The sequence below is a fragment of the Rhinolophus hipposideros genome (assembly GCF_964194185.1).
Source record: "Rhinolophus hipposideros genome assembly, chromosome: 21".
In the NCBI taxonomy this organism is placed as follows: Eukaryota; Metazoa; Chordata; class Mammalia; order Chiroptera; family Rhinolophidae; genus Rhinolophus; species Rhinolophus hipposideros.
Genome location: NC_138067.1, coordinates 34685466 through 34697739, shown reverse-complemented (window position 1 = coordinate 34697739; position 12274 = coordinate 34685466). Strand labels below are relative to the sequence as shown.

General features: G+C 50.3%; 1 protein-coding gene across 3 annotated transcripts in view; it reads right to left on the bottom strand.

The window, feature by feature from the left end:
• The window catches only part of CHST8 (carbohydrate sulfotransferase 8), a 124204-nt gene that overhangs the window by 72210 nt on the left and 39720 nt on the right, over window positions 1-12274 (bottom strand). Inside the window, exon 1 of one of the 3 annotated variants that reach the window (XM_081030837.1) lies at window positions 150-742. The exons of the other annotated variants lie outside the window; for them this stretch is intronic. The gene's annotated coding sequence lies outside the window, so the exon portion shown is untranslated. Of the gene's footprint in view, window positions 1-149; window positions 743-12274 lie in introns of those variants that run through there. 3 annotated transcript variants of the gene reach the window in all.

The following is a 12274-nucleotide window of genomic DNA, read 5'->3' as shown; positions in this document are numbered from 1 at the left end:
ATTAATCTTGTAAACACCTCCTGGGACACAGGGCAGGGCCAAGGATTCCTCCCATTTCCTTATTTATCTGATTTAAAAAAATTTGTCTCTTCAGAAATTCACTTCGGGGCACAAGCAAGGACTTGGGAATTCAGCCAAAACACACGCACCTCTAGTGGTGACCGGCCGGCAGGCAGACGAACGGACGGCTCCAAGGACACGCTTGGCTGCGGCTGCTCCAAGGCCTGGACGCTTCCCCCCGTCACCCAGAGGACCCTCTCTGGCTGTGGGGACCCATCCCAACACCCCACTGCAGGCAGCAGGAGGCGTCCGGCCACGTGCCCATGGGTGCACCCATTCAGTGTGTGGACCCTGGGCCGGGAAAGTTCTCTGTCCAGTCAGTCTCTTCTTCGCAAGGGCAGGAGCAAACAATGACGTCCCTCCCTCCCGGCTGAGGGCTCCAGGAGAAGCTGCTCATCGGGAGAGAGGCTGCTATGGCAACTTGAGGAGAATGGAGCCAGGCACTGCCGTCACCTTGAATCCGGCACCGAGCATTCACCCTAGTGGCAGAGGGGCCGCACCTCAGCCCTGCCCCCACCGGGGTGGTGCTGGGGCTGACCTCCGCTCCCCTCCTCAGCCTCCTGGCCTCGATTCCTCATGTGCTCCTCGCTGAAACGGAGTACACAGCCCAGTCCCCCGAGAGTACCACCTCCATCTGTTTTGTCAGACGAGTTCTTCTGTGTGTGCGGCTCCTGCTGTACTTCTGAGATGGGGTTCTTCTTCATTTCAGATCATTAAAATCCTGCAGCTAATTAAAACCGCTCGAATAGCAGCAGCAGCGGCGGCAGCAGCAAACTCTGGGAGGAGTCCCTCTAGTTTTTATGCGTAGGCATAAAGTTGCAATGCTCTGCAACGATGACAAATGGCTGCAAGTGCTGGGACTTTAGGGCGGGGTTGCAGGCTTGGTCTGGCTTCTGCCCCACCGCTGACAAGGGGGAGCACTAACCTGGGTCCTGAAATGCCCGGGGCCCAGTCTCCCCATAGCCGGGCCCTCAAGTTTGCACTCTACTCTTAGAGAAGGAAACTCTCCCTCCACCTGCCTCCCTATTACGAGGCAGGGATTCCCTTCAATCCTCCATGCTTCTCGCAGGGAGCAGAAAGGGAGTTCTAACGTCGAGGCTGAGGTGTACATGAGGCTCAAACATCCCCAAAGCCTTGTCCGCACAGCCCAGCTTCCCACCACTGCTTGTACAAAGAGGCGAACAACGGGAAGCCTGCAAACACGCAGCTGCAGAGAGTGTGGTCCCAATAGCCTGGCCAGGGTGTCATAGGCCGCAAGGCCCTAGTTTGCTGTTAGGAGTAGAACCACCCCATAAATACCATCTCTTACATTTTCATGGCAGTTTGTGCCCATGGGGCAGAGGAAGGGACAGCAATTCTGCAGGTAGAGAAGCCGAGTCCTCACCATCCCCACCCTGGCAGAGTCTGGAATGGGGAATTAGTCTCCCCATACCTTATGAGTGTGTGTCCCTTGATGACAGCCCTCCCCCCACAGTGTGACAGCATTCACACGCCTGTGTCACACTCTTGGGTCCTTGGGCACAGGGTCGGGCCTCCCCCTCATCTCTGTATCCCCAGCACTGCTGCACAATGCCTGGCACAGGGAAGGTGATTGGTAACAGTGGCTGCATGTTGAATGCACATGAGTTAATAGACGGAGGTGTTTGGGCCATCCCGAGAGAGGTACTCCATGAACCCGGAATTTTAAAAAGGTCATTTATGTTTCAGGGAGCTGTGGATTTGTTGATCAGGTCTGGGTTAGGATCAGGTCCAAACTGTAGCCCAATCCTACAAGAAGAGGCAAGGAAGTGAGCTCCACGAGGAAGCCGGATGAAACCTGATGGCTCCCACGACTCAAAGCACGCTCCCTACCAGGGTGCCACTTTTGTACCCTCATGTTGGGAGGACAGATTTGAAATCATGGGGGCTTGAAGACTAATATACTTGTAGAGGTAAATCTTGACTCTCTCTATACACACATGTACTCATCTACTAACACGCGTAACACATGCACAAAAAGATATAGTCACTTAGATGCCCTAATACGGATTATCCCCACAGAGATAGTATGATGCTAGGATACTCCCAAACAAAATTACAGTTTAAATGTGTCGATCCAAGTCAATGAAAGCAACACAGGCTACAACGTGCATGAACCTGGAGGACATTACACCATGTGAAACAAGCCAGTCACAATAGAACAAGTACTGTATGGTTCCGTGTAGTCAAATTCAGAGACAGAAAGCAGAACAGTAGTTACCAGGGACTGTCGGGGAGGCAGGAATGGGGAATTATTAATGAATGGGTACAGAGGTTCAGCAGGGGGAAATGAAAAAAGTTCTGGAGATGGATGGTGGTGATGGCTGTCCAACAGGATGAATGTACTTGGCTCCTCCGGACTTGAAAGTCGTTAAAATAGGAAATTTTATATTGTGTATATTTTATCACAATAAAAAATAAAAATAAAAAAGCTAACTGGAGGTTGACACTGAGCAGAAACCATTCTCTCCCTGTTACTTTCACTCATCCCTCAGGTGAGTGGGTATGGGCCCAGGAGCCGAGGAAGACCAGAGTGGTCAAGTTCATGCCCTTGGTTGACCAGGACATGAGAGGGCTGGGCTTATGGCCCTGGGCAAACCGATCAAGCAGCCGGGTGTCATGGGATGGACACCATATTAGGCGTGGGGAGCTCAGGTTTTAGGCCTGGCTGCCCTTCCAATCAGCTGTGTGACCCTCAAGACTTGATTTCCCTATTCTCAGAATCAGTCTGCATCCCAAATATCCACTATAGATGAGTTCCCATGTTCCTTGCAACTCTGGTGTGAGACAAATATCCTGAAAAACAGGAAGGCACCTTGTGAATTTCATTGGCATGAGACGACTTTCAGGCAGAGTAGGTGGCCCTCTGAGGAGTACATCCTTCACCCACATTCTTGCCACAAATCCGGGTCACTGCTGGGCCCCTGTGGATGCCATGCTTTTTCCCTTTGAGACAACTCTGTTACTGGCAGAAGGAGCAAAGCCTCCTGATGCAAGTAGCAAACTGGAAATTGTGTTCCCAGGTTCTTTCTGATCCACAAAGCCATGCTCCCCTGAGGCCTGCCTGGCTGAGGCGAGTCCCCCCTGGGGCCACTCTCCACTGTTCTATGTTTGAACCCCTACACTGAACTCCCCCTCCCCCACCTGGGCTAGTGCCTCACTTCATGACAGACATCATTTTGAGGCAGAAATCTAAACAGGGCCGATGATGGAGATTCCACTGTATTTGTAGTCATTTTTGTGATTTAAAAAAACACTAGTTTCCATAGCATGTAAAAGGGCCACCTGAGGGATTCTTGTGGTGATGACAATGTCCTTTATGAGTAGGTCAGTGTCAGTATCCTCAATGTGGGGCTGTACCATAGTTGTAGAAGATGTTACTATTGGGGGAAATGGGATCAAGGGTGCACACAATTATTTCTCTGTGTTATTTCTTACAACGGTATGTGAATCTAAAATGATCTCAAAATAAAACGTTTAATTAAAAAAATCAAGAACTTAAAAATAAAAGTTACTGTCCTTTCGGCTCATGCATAATGGAAGCAAATTCTAATGTTGTGCACGTAAATAATAAATAACCATTTTCATGGATCAGCGCCATCCTCGGTTGTAAGAGAAACATTTTAAAGTTAAGGGACTATGCCTTTAATAGGAAAATTTGATGTGTTAGCAACTACTAGTTGATCTTTGTGCATTTTTCAATTGTAAATTGCACTTTAAAAATGCAAACAATTATTAATATTGATTTGGACTAAAACAATATTGAATTTCAATATATTTCCAGCACTTTTATGAATTACCCTGTGGATATGTGGTGATTATGATAAAGGAGTATTTGCATGCTCAATTTCTTTTCAGTGAGGAATCTTGAAGAGGGCTGATGTGATCCAGAGATAATGAACGGCACAGAGACAAGACTGGCTTCAAAATCCTCGTCTAGGTCCTCAAACTTAGCAGCTGGCATAGACTTTCAGGGCCACTTTCCTCTCTGGGTTTTATCCAAACCAATAGTAGAGAGCACAGATAATGACCACCTGCTCAAGGCCTGAAATGGGATTTAGCATCACAGTTTCTAGAGGAAGGAAAGAGAAAGGAATAGACATCTACAGTAGTACCTCGGTTTTCGAACATCTCCGTTGATGAACATTTCGGTTTCCGAACACGCCTCAGAAGTCAAACATGTCACTCGGCTTCTGCTGAGTGCAAGATCCTGAGGCCTAGCTGTCAGCTGTTTTCGAACGTTTCGGAACTCGAACGGTCTTCTGGAACGAGTTACGTTCAAAAACCAAGGTACCACTGTTTCATGTTTTGTTAGATACCATATAAACACCTCATGTAGCTTTCACTCAATAACCTCTTGAAGTGAAAATCATTATCCATATTTGTCACAGGTTTGGGTTTCCTTCAGGAGATGCTGAGATGGATCTTGGGGGCAAAGATGTTTATTAAGGATCAACACCTGTGAAGGGAAAAGGGAGGATGCGGAAGTGGGCAGAAGGAGAAGTCGAACAGGGATGCAGGTCCAGGGATGCAGGGGAACTCTGGAGCTGGTGCAGCTGGTCCGAATGTCCTGCAGTGGGCAGAAATGGCCGCACCTTCCAGCCTCCCCTTACTCAGTAGCTGGATGTGGGTTGCTCAGTAAGGCCATGACCTCGGATGAGGCCGTTTGCTGCAGCGGAGGCAGATCCTGAAGGAGCTGACAGCTAGGGGCTGGCTGCTGACCACACATCCGGTGGGTGGCCAGCAAGTCCTTCCTGGAAGGGGATCTGGGCAGCATATTTCCAAGCCCACCACTCTGTTTTGCAGAGGGTGAAATGAAGATCCAGTGATACTCAATATGGCTGGAGTTACACAGTAAATAAGTCATCCCAGATCTGACTCGCTTCTCTCAAACAAAAGCACACATCAGACTGTCCTGACCTTCAGGTACTGAGACACAAAAGTCTGAAAGTCTCCAGAGGAACATGCAGCAAGTTTGACTGCGTAAGCAGATACCCTCACTTCACCTCTACTAACATCCCTGCAACACACACGCCTGCGTGTGCATGTGCACACACCTCTTGGCAATTTTCTCATTGCGAATGGAAGGTGGGGACATGGATTATTTGGGTTAAAGTTCCCCTGACAGGACAGCCTGGAGAACATCTCCCCCCAGCAGAGCTGCCGGGTCTTGCCAAGTGCAGCAGACGCACGATGCTGTATGGCCTGTTTTTACTTTTAGAAAGCACTGAGCTATTCACATTTTCCAGCTGCTCTGACATCCACAGCCACAGCAGGGAAAATTACAGGGAAGGAAAAAATTGCATATTTACTTCTCAAAATTGAAAGTTGGGGTATAATATGGACAGAAAGGAGTGTATGAGTAAACCCAGAATGCACTGGCCCCTGGCAGGGTACAACTGCCTCCAAGCTGCAAACAGCAACCCACAGACTCCAGAGGAGAGAATGGCAAAGAGATTTGGCTTCCTTCCAGGGAATCCCTCTCCCTGTGGCTGGCACAAGGAGGCCCCAGAGGAATTGCCTTTGTGTTCCCAGCTGCCAATAGTGCCTGGCACAGAGTAGATACTCGGGCAATGTTTGGGAAGCAAAAAGAGCTGGTAAGAGGAGGGAGAAGGGGAAGGGATGTTTGCAAGTGAGGGCCGGCTGGGTCCTTTGAATTGAGGTTATGTGGAGTCCACAGGTGTGCCCTGCGTGTTTGCACATGTACAACCATCTTCTTTGAGAGCAGGCTGACCTCTCTGAGTGGGCTCCAAGGCTGAGGAACACATTCTTGACCCCCACTAGTTCAGCATGATTTTCCCTGGAGCTCTCCTCAAAACAGGTTGGTTTTTTCCCATCTGAGGGCTCAAAGACTTAGAATATGGCAGCACAATCAAGTCTGTTGGCCTTATCCTGGTTGCTGTGTGGAATAATTGGGTCTGTCTCTGGGTACCAGGATGGGGCTAGGGCTGTGAGTGACTTGGAAGTTCTTTTTTTTTCCCCATTTTTTTTAATTAAAGTTTATTGGGGTGACAATTGTTAGTAAAGTTACACAGATTTCAGGTGTACAATTCTGTAATACATCATCTATATATATATATATATATATATATATATATATATATATATATATATATATATCACACTGTAAATTCACCACCCAGAGTGCCCTGGAAGTCCTAATGAGTGGTTATGCGTGAGACAGGAGCCTGACTTCTCCGTGAGTCTCTCCCTCATGTCTCCCTCTCTCTGATATCCTGTGTTTCAAGTCTCCTTCACCCCACTGAACCTCAATGCCTTCTCTTTCTTTCACCACAGGGGGTAGAAAAGTCAGGAGTTTAGGCCCACTCTAACCCTCCCTCCCCTCTCTCCACACATGCAACTGCAGACAGCTTCCTGCACACGTGTCCTTCCTGTCTGTCTTTTCCAGCCCTTCAGGGAGGGTGATTCAGCACTGGTGTCCGGGACAGCTCCCAGCCTCCATATCTGTCCCTGTAGTACATTTGCAGTCACTCCCCTGTTCAAAACCTTCAAAAGCATCCGAGGGCCCCCAGTTACCCAATGGTTGAAGTTTAAATTCTCAGCGTGTCCCACAAGGCCCATGAGTATCCAGTCTCATCTCTCACCGTTCCTGATGGCCCTCAGGCCAGGACAGGCACCCTCCTGTTTGTCCCCGGAGCCCCAATACAGCTAACGGAGCTTTCCTCCAATACAGCTAACAGAAAGAGCCTAGTGCAGAGAACAGAGCACCGGGCTCCAAGTATCTGCTACTCAGTGTTAAGTTTTCTCACTGGGAGACTTTGGGCAGCATCATTTTACGTCTCTGAGCTTCAGTTTTTCCAACCAGTAAGTAGGTTCCTGGTGAACTGATACCACAGGGCTATTTGTGACGATTCCTGCTGTGATAGGATGCTGTCTGTCTTGGGGTGGAGGGAAGAGGCTCAGGGCAGGAAGGGTGGGTTGCTGAGTCCCAGTTCTCTCCCGGCAGGGCACATGCTCCTCTACGATTGGTCTCGCCCTTCTTGCCAAATGGCTTTGCTGACTTCTTTGCTTATCTTGAACAACAGACAAGGGGTCTGGTTTTTCTCTCCCTGAGCCTGCAGCCTCTTTCTGCTGTCCTGAGTCCCAGGTGTCCTCATTTCTTCGCTTCAGGGACGGAAAGGGTACTACACCTTTATGATCGCTGGCATGGCACTCAGTGGCATGTGTACCAGCTGGCATGGTGGGCCAGGGATGCAGGCAGCTGTCAGCTGACTGGGAGCACCTGAAACCAGGCCCCACACAGCCCCCATGCTTGTGCCCTTGTACCACCCTGCCCTCCAAAGGGTCACTTGAGCCCTGACTTCGTACACGGTTGCGGAAAACAGGAAGACACAGGTGGAAATACACATTTTTATGATGAGACCCCGAGTGGCCAATCATTGGTCTTTGGTGAACCTTGTCAGAAGTAGCCTATTTCCTCTAATAACCATAGGACACTTTTATAACAAAAATTGTTTTTCAAACAACATAGCCAATGACCCTCAGCAGCAGATTCAGACCTTCGGATCCTGCAATTTGAAAAACCTAGATTTTTAACTTGAAGTTTTCTGATTCCCAAATTGTCAAGGAATGCACATTTCAGAAACGTACTTTAGTCCATCAAAACTCAGACCCAACCTGCATTTGGCCTGGGGTCTACCTGTTGCCAGCCCTGCCATAAAAAGAATAGCCTGGATTGGGGACCATCCCCTGACGTCTGAATAAAACTGAGGCAAACAGTTCAAGGAATTCTGCGCAAAAGCGGAGAGGAGAAAAAACCCGTGAGTCAGCTGGTGTGGAGAGTGGCTGAAGCAGCCTCGCTGCTCAGGAGCTGCTTCCTACAGCTCTGTAAGTGAATAGCACGCATGCAGAAACATGGGCGTCCAGCCCAGAGCACATGCCTCGCCTGGAGGACAGTCACCGCGCTGGGCGTAGTGGCACACAGGTGTACAGTCACACTCACATTCATAGACACCTGTTATGGGTTGAATTGTGTCTCCCCCCCCCATTCATATGTTGAAGTCCTAAACCCCAGAACCTCAGAATGTGACCTTATTTGGAGATAGGGTCATTGAAGAGGTAATTAGTTAAGGGAATAGAGTGGCCCCTAACCTAATCTGACTGATGTTCTTATCAAAAGGGGAAATCTGGAGACAGATATGCACACAAAGGGACCGCCACGTGGATAAAGGCAGAGATCTGCAAGCCAAGGAACGCCAAAGATGGCCAGCAAACCCCAGAAACTGGGGGATTCTCCCTCACCACCCTCAGAAGGCACCAGCCCTGCTGACACCTTGATCTCGGACTTCCAGCCTCCAGAACTGTGTGACAAGAAGTGATGGTTGTTCCCCAGTCCGTGGTCTTTGTTTTGGCAGCCCCTGTGGCAGGAAGCTCAGTCTGGCCTGCAGGGCAGTGCCTTCAGAAAGGGGCTGAGGCGTTGCCAGGAGTCCAGCTCTTGCTTTATTCTGTGGTTATCAACTGTGTACAGACAGTGTCAGCCCAAGCATTTGACATGAGCCTGTGACAACCAAGACGTGTTTGGAGATGAGTAATAGAAAACCGAGCTCGGTGGCGGTCCCTCAGGACCCAATGGTGTCACTGAGGACCCAAGTCCTTCCTGTGGTTCTGTTCCTCTGTCCTTCCAGCAGGTTTTATCCTCAGATGGCTCCTTCATGGCTGTGTGATGGCTGTAGCCACAGTTCAGCCTACAGCCATCCTCATTACATCCAGCAGGAGAGAGGGAGCCCAGTCTCCAACCATAAAACAAAACTCATGGACCCTAAGCTGATGGCCCCTCCCAGAACCAATGCCTGGGGCTGGGGGAATGCCCTGTTCTGGTGGGTGCAGACCTGAATTCCTGGAACCAGTGGGATGGAACTGCCCTTCCTGGGGCTCACTGTGGGTCAGCTCCTCCCAAACTCAGTGAGTAGGAGATAAGGGGGAGGAGTGACATGGAGTTAGCCACAGGGTCCACTACAAATTCTCCCCTTTGCTTCATACAAAAGCTGTGAGAACAACTACAACACCCATTTTACAAATGAGGAAACAGGCTCAGAGAGGCTCAGTAACTTACCCAAAGCCACACTGCTAGTACGTGGTGGAAGCAGATGGGAATTCAGGTCTTATTCCAAAGAAAGCACTCTCCACCACTCCCTCTGTTGAGACACAGCATGAACCCTGCCTCACATGACTGAGGACATCCCAGACACACACCAGCACAGACCTGTGTCTGTCAGTGGGGAGGTGGTCAGGGCCACTCCGCCACTGTCAGAAGCACTCCCAGCCAAGCCACCGCCTGCCTACAGCACTAGCCCACTGACTCCAAAGTGGACACTAGCCTTGGTGAGAGCTTGAGGGACAGCGGGAGTGACGAAGATCCTGAGAGGGACCTTCGGTTCATGTGTGAACATTTCTGTGACTTTGTGTGTACACATGAAGACATGTCTCTGGGACTCAGTCCTGTGGATTAGTGGGTGAAGGCCCGTGTATCTGTGTGCCTGGGTGAGTGCCTGAGTGGGTGGACATGTGTGCACCCATGTGTGGGGGATTCAGAACCTCCCATTCCTCTGCTCAATGGCCACTAGCTGGGAGCAGTCCAGCCGCAGCCCAGGCCATTCCCAGCTCCTGGCCACCGGGAGAATGGCCACAAGCAGACCTCGCCCCCAGCTCAGTGATGCTTTCCAACAGCCACTGTCCGGGGTTAAGCCTCCTTCCTGGCACAGGAGAGCAAGGTTCCCTTTTCCACCTGGGCCTGGAGGGAAGGCATGGGGCGGGTGGGCTGGAGAGGGGCTCAGAAGAGGCCACCCAGTGGGACCATCTGTCATGTGTGCCTCCTGCTCCACTCCCCCCTCCGTTCCCTCTCCGCCTCAGGGTGCATTGCTCTGGCGACCCCTGGGAGTTGGAAGCTAATTTTCCACGATCATTAGTGATGGAAAGACCTCAGGTTCTGCCTTTAATTAAAGTCAAATGTGGGGCTGAGGAGAAGCTCTGCATGCAGGCGGCCTCTTCTCACTTGCAAAAGCCATATGCAAATAATTAAGCCAGGCATGGAAACCATAATTAAAAATTTCACAAACCCCCTCATTAGCTGAGCAGTCTGCACAGAGAAGTGGGACCAAGTCCCTCCCTGTGCCAACGGAAGCTCCTGCAGATGGTTAATTGGGCCTGGGGAAAGAGGTGGGCCACACCTAGGTGACAGTGCACCTGGCAATGAGGCAGCAGGGCTCCTGGCCTCCCAGGCCAGCAGTGATGACCTCCCATTTCTGTCTAGGAAGTGTCTAGCCAGAGGCCAGGGCTCCCAGAGCAAAGTAAGTGAACCTGAACATTCACCCTGCCCCCAATCCATCCATCCCTCTCTCCCAGGGTGAGAAGGCACCACAAAACAGGACCCTGGTCCCAAAACTCACAGCCTCCCCTGGTCCCAGCTCCCATTTGGGCATAGCTGGGACACACTGATGGAAGCGGGGAGAAGGGTCTCAGCTAGAGACTAGAGACCACTGCAGCTGGACACCCTGAAGATCCTCCCCCAGTGTGCCCAGAAGGGAGGTGGACCCTTGGACACCTTGGACCAAGGCAGGCTCAGGAGACGGCTTCTCTCTCCCAGCAACAGTGTGTCCTGAGGTCTTCAACCCCTTCCATGCGTGCAGATGTCCCCAGGCCTGGTGGCCACTGTCCAGAGAATGGCCCACCTGTAGACAAAGGCCCCTTCCAGGATGCCTACCGTACCCCATAAACACTGTCAGCCCCAGCTTTAATCAGTCCCCCCGGAAGTGGGAGGAGGGATGGGTGGCAGGGAAATGTCTGACCTCACTATTCCAGACATTCTCCGGCCCCTTGCCCCCACCCTACCCAGGGTCCCAGGCTGGAGCCCTCAGACCCTGTAAACATCTGGCCCACGTCACATCCAGAATCAATCTTGCCAGGCAAGTCGCCAAAGGCATAATCCCTCTTGCTCACTGACATTTCCAAATGAATACTCACTCGCCCCAATCACGGCCACTTGTTTTCCATCTGGCCTGATCAATGGCATTCCTTTGAAGGAATCGTGCTCACCAGAGGCATTGATCGCCATCCAGGAAGCTGCCCAGTGTGTGAGGGGACGAGCTGTGTCCTCCCGGCCATGAGCCTGGACACTGACCAACTCCTCACCTCCACACCGCAGGCCATGGGTTGGGCTACAGCTTCCATACAGCCGAGACTCACTCCTTCAGTGTCCTAGACATAAACTGAGCGCAATGAAAACAAATCCAGAAACTGGCTCTCCTTTTGAGGAGCTGGGGGTCTCACGGGGCTGCAGGAAGCCACAGAGCTGAGTTGTAAGTTGGGTCCTGCTCAGATCAATCCTCCACATTGGATCAGGTTCCTGATTCAGCCCTTTCAGTTCCAGCCGGGCTCTTTGGGTGGCTCAGAAAACATTTCTCTTCCAAATCTCTCCTCTGACAAACGGGGGGGGACATACGTGCTCATGCCAACGGTCATTGGACACCCATCGCAGTTATCTTGCTCTCAGAAGCTGATCCAGGACCGTTGTGATCCTGCCTGATTCTCTGTCTTGTTTCTCATCTGTCCCTAATATGCTTTGATGGTCAGCTCTGCGAGTCGGCTCGGGGCTCCCTTCATTTTACCCTTCAAGCGAAGCTGCCCTGATGGTCAGAGCCGCTGCTCACCTTTTCTATCCCTCCACATTTTCCCCATTACAAACACAGCTGCCTAAGAACCTGCACTTCCAGCTATGGACACAAGATAATATAGAAAAATGAGGCAATATGTTGGGATGGGGAAGGAGACTATTCCACTTATACAAACCATACATAAATTTTACTTTTTGACTCTGTTTGATTCTTTAAAAACAATCATCGTGAAATATTTCAGATTTATAGAAAGTATAAAAAATATTATAAACAACAACCAGCTTAAAGAATAAAATAATTACCAACATTTGGAGTCTCCTTTGTATCCCTTCCTCCTGCTGCCCCTTCCCTCCCCTCTAGAGGAAACCACGCAAGCAATAAATATTTAATGAGCACCTACTATGTGTCTGGCACTGTTCTAGGCAATTGGGATCCATCAGTGATCAAAACGGCCAAAGATCCTGCCCTCATAGAATTACATTGCAACCAGGAGACAGACAGTTCTAGAAACATAATATATTATAAATAACAGTAGAGGATGACAAATGCTACAGAGAAAAAGAAAA